This window comes from Aethalodelphis obliquidens, unplaced genomic scaffold (assembly GCF_003676395.1).
Source record: "Aethalodelphis obliquidens isolate GAN/ISIS:26980383/991018 unplaced genomic scaffold, ASM367639v1 scaffold69, whole genome shotgun sequence".
Classification (NCBI taxonomy): Eukaryota; Metazoa; Chordata; class Mammalia; order Artiodactyla; family Delphinidae; genus Aethalodelphis; species Aethalodelphis obliquidens.
Genome location: NW_020838013.1, coordinates 685673 through 695029, shown reverse-complemented (window position 1 = coordinate 695029; position 9357 = coordinate 685673).

Genomic DNA, 9357 nt, shown 5'->3' with positions numbered 1-9357 from the left:
AGCAAATAAAATAGGACACACAAAAAATACAAACGGATTCCACTCACATCAAGATCAAAAACAATCGAAAGCAAACTCATTTAGGAATGCACATATGCACGGTCAGCGATGAAGAAAAGTAAGAATTATTTTTTTAAAGTCGAAACTGTGGTTACCTCTAGGGCTGAGGGAGGAGGTGGTGCTCAGGAAGGGCACATGCAGGTTTCTGGGGTGTGGAGTGGTATTTGATTTCCTTCCCTTGGTGGTGGTTTTGTGGGTTTTCCTTGCATAACTAATCTTAATTTGTGGGTCTATGTCTTATACCTCCATCTCTATGTAAGATTGTATGGGTTAGCTGTTGCTACAGTAATGGTGTGTAACAAACCACCCCAATATTCAGTGGCTGAAGACCACGACCCTTTAATCTCACAGCTCTGGGGGTCAGCGGGGCCAGTGGCTGTGATGCATCTGCAGTCATGGGGCTGCTCTGCTTCTGGCTTTAGGTCAGCACTTTGGCTGGGGCAGCTTTGCTCCATGTGTGTTCGTTGCAGGCCCAGACTCAGGAGGCAGGGGAAGCTCCGTTCACCGCAACGCCCGAGACTCAGATAAGGCATATAGTGTCACTTCTACCCTACTGGCCAAAGGAAGTCAAATGACTGAGCCCAAAATCAAGGGGCGGGGGTGAAGCCCACAGTGAAGCAGAGGGGTGAAGAACTGGAGCCAGGAACGCAAGTATATCTCTCCCAATAAAAGCATTAGTTAGGAGAGAAATCGAAGCTACTTTGGGGCAGCCAGTTAGGAGTCACAGATGCTGATCAGGAGCTCAGAAATCTCTCGAACGCAGACCAAGACTTGGCTCGTCCGCATTTAGGTAGCAACCAACGCCCACAAGTGACTGAGTTGTCTGGGGACATTGTACTGGGTTGAAGCAAGAGCATCACTAATGTGAGTTGGGCTCAAGCTAATCCAGTATAGTGGGTTTACACAGGCACCAGCGGAGCGGCAGGAAGAGGGGGCTAAGAAAGGAGAGAGTTTGAAACTGAACAAGGCAAATGGCACTGATGGTGTCGAGTGTGGAACAATGTGCTGGGCTTTTGCTCTTGGGAGATCGCATTAGAGAAAGGAACTTGGCAGCTCTGTAGGGACCAAATCCCATCTGCAATGGGTTGAGGCAATTGGAGAGGATACAGGGCTGTTCTTTCAAGCAGCGTGGCTACCGAGCATAGGTTTTCAACCTCCTCCCCACTCTACCCTACACTAGACTAGTACTTCCCACTGTCATCAGTAGCAGCGCTCACCGCAGGGTGACTTTCAACGGTCCTCACCTTCCTCCAGCCCCGTTTTAAGAAACATTGTTATAAAAACAGGACAGAGAGGTGGTGACTAGGAAAGGATGCTGTACCCAGAGAGGATATCATATTACTGATAAATAGAAGAGCTTGGGTTTCTGCCCTGCCCAAAGGTGAATCCAAGGTCAGCATCCTTGCAGAACTTATTGTCTCTAGGGGAAGTGACCTGTGAACACCTTACAGGAGTTCAAGGCAGGGCAACAGGAGGGATGACTACACTCACCTGCTATCTGTAGTGCTGGCATTGAGGAAGGAGCAAGGAGGGGACAGGCTTACAAAGGAGGAAGCATTTAGGGAGTGGGCTGAGCTGGAAAACGGATGGGGAAGGGTGAGTGGGGGTGGGGAAGGGTGAATGGGGGTAGGGCAACACGTGGAGTGTCTAGGAGGGCAGGGTGTGGAGGGAGAAGCCTGCAGATGGGGCTGGAAACGAAGGTTGGGGCTCTGTATGGAGAACATCAAATGCCAGGGGTATTAGGGCTTACACTCTGCAGGCAGTTGAGAGCCACCGTGTTTTTTGTTTTTAATATAAATTTATTTATTTATTTATGTATTTATTTATATTTATTTTTGGCTGCATTGGGTCTTCGTTGCTGCATGCGGGCTTCTCATTGCGGTGGCTTCTCTTGTCGCAGAGCACGGGCTCTAGAGCGCAGGCTCAGTAGTTGCGGCGCATGGGCTTAGTTGCTCCACGGCATGTGGGATCTTCCCGGACCAGGGCTAAAACCTGTGTCCCCTGCATTGGTAGGTGGATTCTTAACCACTGTGCCACCAGGGAAATCCAAGTGAAGTGTTTAGAAGAGTGTGTGGCATACAGAGTGTGCTCAAAAGTATTAGCTATTATGTAGCCCAAAGGTGGAGGCAATCCGTGTGTCTACCATGGGTGAACCAATGAACAAAATGTGGTCTATACATACAGTGGAATATTATTCAGCCTTAAAAAGGATGGAGGGCTTCCCTGGTGGCGCAGTGGTTGAGAGTCCACCTGCCGATGCAGGGGACACGGATTCGTGCCCCAGTCTGGGAAGATCCCACATGCTGTGGAGCGGCTGGGCCCGTGAGCCATGGCCGCTGAGCCTGCGCGTCCGGAGCCTGTGCTCCACAACGGGAGAGGCCGCAGCAGTGAGAGGCCCGCGTACCGCAAAAAAAAAAAAAGGATGGAAATTCTGACACATGCAGCAGTGTGGATGAACCTCCATGACATTATGTTAACTGAAACAAGCTGGTCACAAAAGGACAAATACTGTATGAGTCCACTTATGTACGGTGCATAGAACAGTCAGATTCATAGAGACAGAAAGTAGAATGGTGGTTGTCAGGGGCTGCGGGGGAGGGGGTATGGGGACTTGTTTAATGGGGACAGAGTTTCAGTTTGGGAAGATGGAAAACCCTCTGAGATGTATGGTGGTGATGGTTTCACAACAATGTGAAGCTACTTAATGTCACGGAACGGTGTACTTAAAAATGGTAAAAATTATAAATTTTATGTTATGTGTATTTTACCACAACTTTTAAAAATATGTAAGAGCTATTGTTATCTCTAGTCTCAGAAACGGACCTGGCGATTCCTGTCTGCCCTGTAACTCTGGCAGACAGGGCTCAAATTTTGCTCCCCTCATATCTTCTCAGTTACAGTAAGTTATCTTTTCCCCTTTAAATCCAGCCCTGTCTTTGTCGTAGGCCAAGAGAACTATGGAACAGACAGCCTAGATGGTGGAATCCAGGAAAGCCGGAGGAAAAAGAGTGAAAGCTCTAAGCAGAGGGGCCCCCAGGCTCTGCTGGAACTCTGGCCGCAGCTCCTGGCTGACACTCTACTGACCCTGTTTGCTGCGGCGCCAGAGAACAAAGTCTACCCAGAAGCCGGATGCCCGCTGGGGAGCCACGGAAGTGGTTTCTCGTGGCATCCCCTCCGGTGAGCACCAAAAGAATGGCGGATCTGGGAGAAGCGAGGCTAAGGCTCAGGTGGCTGTAAAGTTTGGAGGCTCTTGGGTCCCATTTGTACCCTCAGCAAAGCCGTTTTCCCCTGGGACCCTGGGAGGTGAGGGCCAGCGGGCCTGTGCCCTGGGCGGATGACTCTCGCTTACAACATGGCCCAGGACAAGGGCTCTGTCACTGGTCTCCACAAAAGGAATCCTTTTTCATGCTTAATTTAATAAATCTTTTCTTAATATGTCCCGTAAGCAGGACTTAAAAGCAGCTGCACATTCTAAAAAAATACAACAAACTGTGGGGTTAAGATGCCATGCTCCCAGTGCAGGGGGCACGGGATTGATCCCTGGTCGGGGAAATAAGATCCTACATGCCTCACGGCTCGGTGAGAAAACAAAACAAAACAAAAACCAACGAACTAGTGAATATAACAAAAGAGAAGAAGTGTCGCAGATATAGAGAACAAACTAGTGGTTACCAGTGGGGGGGAGGTAGGGGAGTAAAAGGTACAAACTATTAGGTATAAAATAAGCTACAAGGATATATTTTACAACACAGGGAATATAGCCAATATTTTAGAATAACTATAAGTAGAGTATAACCTTTAAGAATTGTGAGTCACTGTGTTGTATACCAGTAACTCAGATAATATTGTACAGCAATTATGCTTAAAAAAAAGGAAAAAAAAGTGGGCTTCCCTGGTGGCACAGTGGTTGAGAGTCTGCCTGTCGATGCAGGGGACACGGGTTCGTGCCCCGGTCCAGGAAGATCCCACATGCTGTGGAGCGGCTGGGCCCGTGAGCCATGGCCGCTGAGCCTGCGCGTCCGGAGCCCGTGCTCCGCAACGGGGGAGGCCACAACAGTGAGAGGCCCGTGTACCAACAACAACAACAAAAAAAGCAGCTGCATGTTGGGACCAGTTTGGGGAGCTTAACCAATATGATGCCCACACCCAAACTCCAGAAGTTCTGGTTTAATTGGAGAGGTGCCACCCAGGCATAGGGATTTAAAAAGCTCTCCAGGTGATTATGAGGGACAACCAAGGTTGAATACCACTGCTCTAAAGTTCAAACAGGAAGACTATGGCCTCAGTGAGTGAGGTAGGAGCTGCAGCAGATGGAGATTAAAAAGGTCCAGGGAAGCCCAGGTACCACTGAGTGATCGTTTCATGGGGAGGACCATGGACGGGCGGTATCCGCTATTTCTGATGAACAGGAGCCATTAATCTGAAGCTGGTTTGGTCTGTGCACACATAGTGATGTGAAGACCCTGCCTTCTGCATTGAAAATACAGCTTTGGACTTGCCTGGTGGTGCAGCAGTTAAGAATCCGCCTGCTAATGCAGGGGACACAGGTTCGAGCCCTGGTCCGGGAAGATCCCACGTGCCGCGGAGCAACTAAGCCCCTGCACCACAACTATTGAGCCTACTCTCTAGAGCCCGCGAGCCACAACTACTGAAGCCTGCACGCCTAGAGCCTGTGCTCCGCAACAAGAGAAGCCACTGCAATGAGAAGCCTGCGCACCACAATGGAGAATAGCCCCCGCTCTCCACAACTAGAGAAAGCCCGCGCACAGCAACAAAGACCCAACGCAGCCAAAAATAAATAAGTAAATAAATAAATAAATTTATTAAAAAAACAAGCAAACATAGCTTTGTAAAATATAAAATAGGTCCCCCAAATGGTCACTTTTCTGCCAGTCATGGTGTCTGGGCTTTTCCCTTTGGCTTGTACCGGAACTGCTGAGAATTGTAGTCAAAACACACCCTGTCACATCTGCGGGTGTCTGCTGACTGCTTACTTCAGCTTTCTTGATGTCATAACAAAGCTGTCCAATGTATTTCTTAATGGGGTGAAGTCTGCTGTCTCTTCTGTTTTGAAATCCATGAGTGGCGAGACTCTGACTCATTTCCCTTAGCCTGTAGAGTGCTACTGCTTCCTGGATCACAGACCCTGCGGGCACCAGAATTCATAGCAGGGGTGAAAACTACCATTCCTCAAGGCCACGAGTTCAAATTCAGACTCTCCCACTGTTGGCGGGGGAGTTGTATGGACAACTAGCTGACATTTCTGGGCTTTGAGGGTTTGTAGAAAAGGAGATGTGTAAATACAAAACGTGGTTAACCCTAATTCAGACTTTTGAGGAGAGGACCAGCAGATTTCTCTCAGTGTGTAAGAGACCGGATTGTTCTGCTGGGCGACCCTGACACCGACTAGCTTTTGTTCAAGCATTCAAGACACATGCACTGCCCGAAACTGTTCTAGGCTCCTAGAAAACAGGCAGAGGCAAGTCGGACATTATGGACCCGGCCTCTTTAATTTTTTGGAAGACTTTATTTGTTTAGAACAAAAGGTTTACAACAAAATTGAGAGGAAGGTACAGAGATTTCCCATATATCCCGTTCCCTGCAACATGCATAGCTTCCCCTATGGTCAGCATTACTCACCAGAATAGTACATTTTATTTTTACTGAGGATGAACCTACACTGACACATCAGAATCACCCAAAGTCCATAGTTTACCTTAGGGTTCACTATTGGTGTTGTATATTCTATGGGTTTGGACAAATGTATAATGACATGTACTCACCACTACAGTATCATACAGAGTATTTTCACTGCCCTAAAATTCCTCTGTGCTCTGCCTGTTCATTCCCTCTCTCACCCTCCCAACCCCTGGTCTTTTTATTATCTCCATAGTTTTGCCTTTTCCAGAATATCAAAAAGTTGGAACCATACAGTATGGAGCCTTTTCAAATTGGCTCCTTTCACTTAGTAACATGCATTTAAGATTCCTCCATGTCTTATCACGGCTTGATAGCTCACTCTTTTTTAATCTGAATAATATTCCATTGTCTGGATGGACCACAGTTTATTCATTCACCTACTGAAGGATATCTTGGTTGCTTCCAAGTTCGGGCAATTACGAATAAAGCTGCTCTAAACATCATGTGCAGGTTTTTATGTGAACATGTTTTCAACCCCTTGGATAAATACCAAGGAGCTCATTGCTGGCTCATAGGGTAAAAGTACGTTAATTTTGTAAGGAACTGTCCAACTATCTTCCAAAATGGCTGCACCGTTCTGCATTCCCATCTGCAATGAGTGAGAGTTCCTGTTGCTCCGCATCCTCCCCAGCATTTGGCGTTGCCAGTGTTCGGGATTTTGGCCATTCTGATAGGTATGTAGTGGTATCTCTGTGTTGTTTTAATTTGCGCTTCCCTGATGACATATGATGTGGAGCTTTCTGTATGCTTCCTTGTCATCTGTATATCTTTGGTGAGGTATCTGTTAAGGTCTTTAGCCCATTTTTTTAAATCAGGTTTTTTGTTTTCTTATTGTTGAGTTTTAAGTGTTCTTTGTATATTTTGGATAATAGTCCTTTATCAGATGTGTCTTTTGCAAATATTTTCTCCCCATCTGTGGTTTGTCTTTTGATATTGTCTTTTGCAGAGCAGAAGTTTTCAATTTTATCTGGACTCTGCCTTTTCGTGAAGCTTACCAAGATGTGTGCTTGGGAAATAGCATTCACTGTCTTCAGACTGTTCTTTTTTTTTTCCAGTTTTATTGAGACATAATTAACATATGGCATTGTATAAGTTTAAAGTGTACAGCATAGTGATTTTTTTAAAACTTACCATTTTAATTATTTTACCATTTTTATGTGCACAGTTCAGCACCATTAAGAACATTAACATTGGGGACTTCCCTGGTGGTCCAGAGGGTAAGACTCCGTGCTCCCAGTGCAGGGGGCCTGGGTTCGATCACTGGTTGAGGAACTAGATCCCGCATGCATGCCGCAACTAGGAGTCCACAGGCTGCAACTAAGAAAGATCCCGCATGCTGCGGCAAGGATCCCATGTGCTGCAGCTAAGACAGGGTGCAGCCTAAATAAATAAATTAATAATAAATATTTTTTAAAAAAGAACATTAACATTGTTGTGCAATCATCACCACCATCATCTCCAGAACTTTTTCATCTTCCTAAACTGATACTCTACCCATTAAACACTAACTCCCCATTCTCCACTGCCCCCAGCTCCTGGTAACCAGTATTCCACCTTCTGTCTCTATGAATTTGACTGCTAGAGACCTCACATAAGTAGAATCATACAGTATTTGTCCTTTGTGCCCGGCTTATTTCACTTAGCGTAATGTATTCAGAGTTCGTCTGTGTTTTCGCATACAACATAGTGATTTGACTTACATATAACCTTGAACCATTCTTTTTCACTTAATTAATAACAGCGAACACTTAGGGAGTGCTTACTGCATGCCAGTTCCCGTGCTAAACCCTTGGTTTGCACTCCTTTTAAAAACAGCTATTTCCTTTTATCACAATTCTTACTCCCCTTTTCCTTTAAGCAACCATCCTAACATGTTTTGTGTATGTCCTTGTTTGTGGTTGTGGAATCTTCAGTTGTTGTTTCTATGCATGCATTTTAATTTATATTTATGTCAGATATGCTTATGTAAATTAGGGTGGGTGCACTTTTTCTTCCAGCATGTGTTAGTGTGATCCATCTGTGTTGCTAGCTGTGCATCTCCCCTCGTCTCATGGCTATAAATGACTCACAGAGTGCAGCCACTGTGTTTCACCCGTCCACCACCCCACGGAAGGGCTGCGAATTGCGCCCAGTGCCCTGCCTCTGCCAGCAACCCTCTGCTACGACGAGCATCCTCGTGTAGGTGTCCTTAGGCCCCTGTGTGAGACACTTCAGGATATATCTATCTATATCTATATATTCCCAGGAGTGGATTATTGGTTATGTGGTATACATACAGGTGGTCAGGCTAAGGAAGGCAGATTGCCTGTAGAATGGCTACACCACCTACCTACTACCTGCATTCACGTAGGGAGCTTATAGCCCCACATCCTAACCCACTTGACCTTACTCAGCTTTTTAATTTTTGCCGAATAGGTGGCAAGTAATATCTCGTTGGTCTAATTTGCATTTACCTTATAACCAAAGAACATCTCTCCATATATGTGTTTAGTCCTTTTGGTTTCCTCTTCTCAAAATGACCTGTTCCTAGTCTTGGCCCATTTTTCCACTGGGTTCTTCTCTCTTTCTTGTTGATGTGCAGGACTTCCTGTCTATTCCAGATACGAGTCACTTTTGGGCTTGATATTGCAGTATCTTTGCCCAATCTGTTATCTGGTCATTATCTTTGACCGCTGTGCCCTTTGTTTTACAGAAATCCTGTATTTGGAGGGATCACATTAACCTTGAGTCTTATGATTGTGCTTTTCGACTTTTTTTGAAGAAGTCCTTCTTTGCCTCTAGTCCGTAAAGACACTATTTACAGTTCTTCTCTTACCAGCAGAGTTTGTATTTCACAGGTCGGGCTGCAGTTCATCTGCACAGTAGCTCTGTAAATGATGTTTATCAGGGATCCACTTGTGTTTGTTTCTGCTTACCCTACTCACCGGATCTTCATAACAGCTCTCTGAGGTAGAGGAATAAACTGAGGGCAAGGAAGCTTAAAATGCTAGCAAGTGGCAAAATCCAAACCTGATTTTGTTTCTTCAAATGTCAAGGAGCTGGACCGTGTTACAGAGTTCCAGGGCAGGGGAGCAATGAAGCCTGGGACCCAGAGCACAGTTCACCTAGAATAGGCACTATTCATTACTCGGTGGATGGATGAGGCCCTCAGTTTGGTCTCTTGGACTTAGTTCATTAAGAAATGCCAACAGGGCTTCCCTGGTGGCGCAGTGGTTGAGAGTCCGCCTGCCGATGCAGGGGACGCGGGTTCATGCCCCGGTCCAGGAAGATCCCACGTGCCGTGGAGCGGCTGGGCCCGTGAGCCATGGCCGCTGAGCCTGCGCGTCCGGAGCCTGTGCTCCGCAACGGGAGAGGCCACAACAGTGAGAGGCCCGTGGACCGCAAAAAAAAAAAAAAAAAAAAAAGAAAAGAAATGCCAACAAACCCCCAGGAAGGGGCACACTCAAACCCCCGGCTTCAGTAGGAAGCCACTTCCCATCTCTCTGACCCCTTCACCACGTAGGCCACACACGCAGCCTACTCCAAAGTAGCTTCTCCTCCCTCAGCTTAGGGTCTCCTTCTACTTCCTGTCCTCATATTTTGCGCTTATGAACTCTA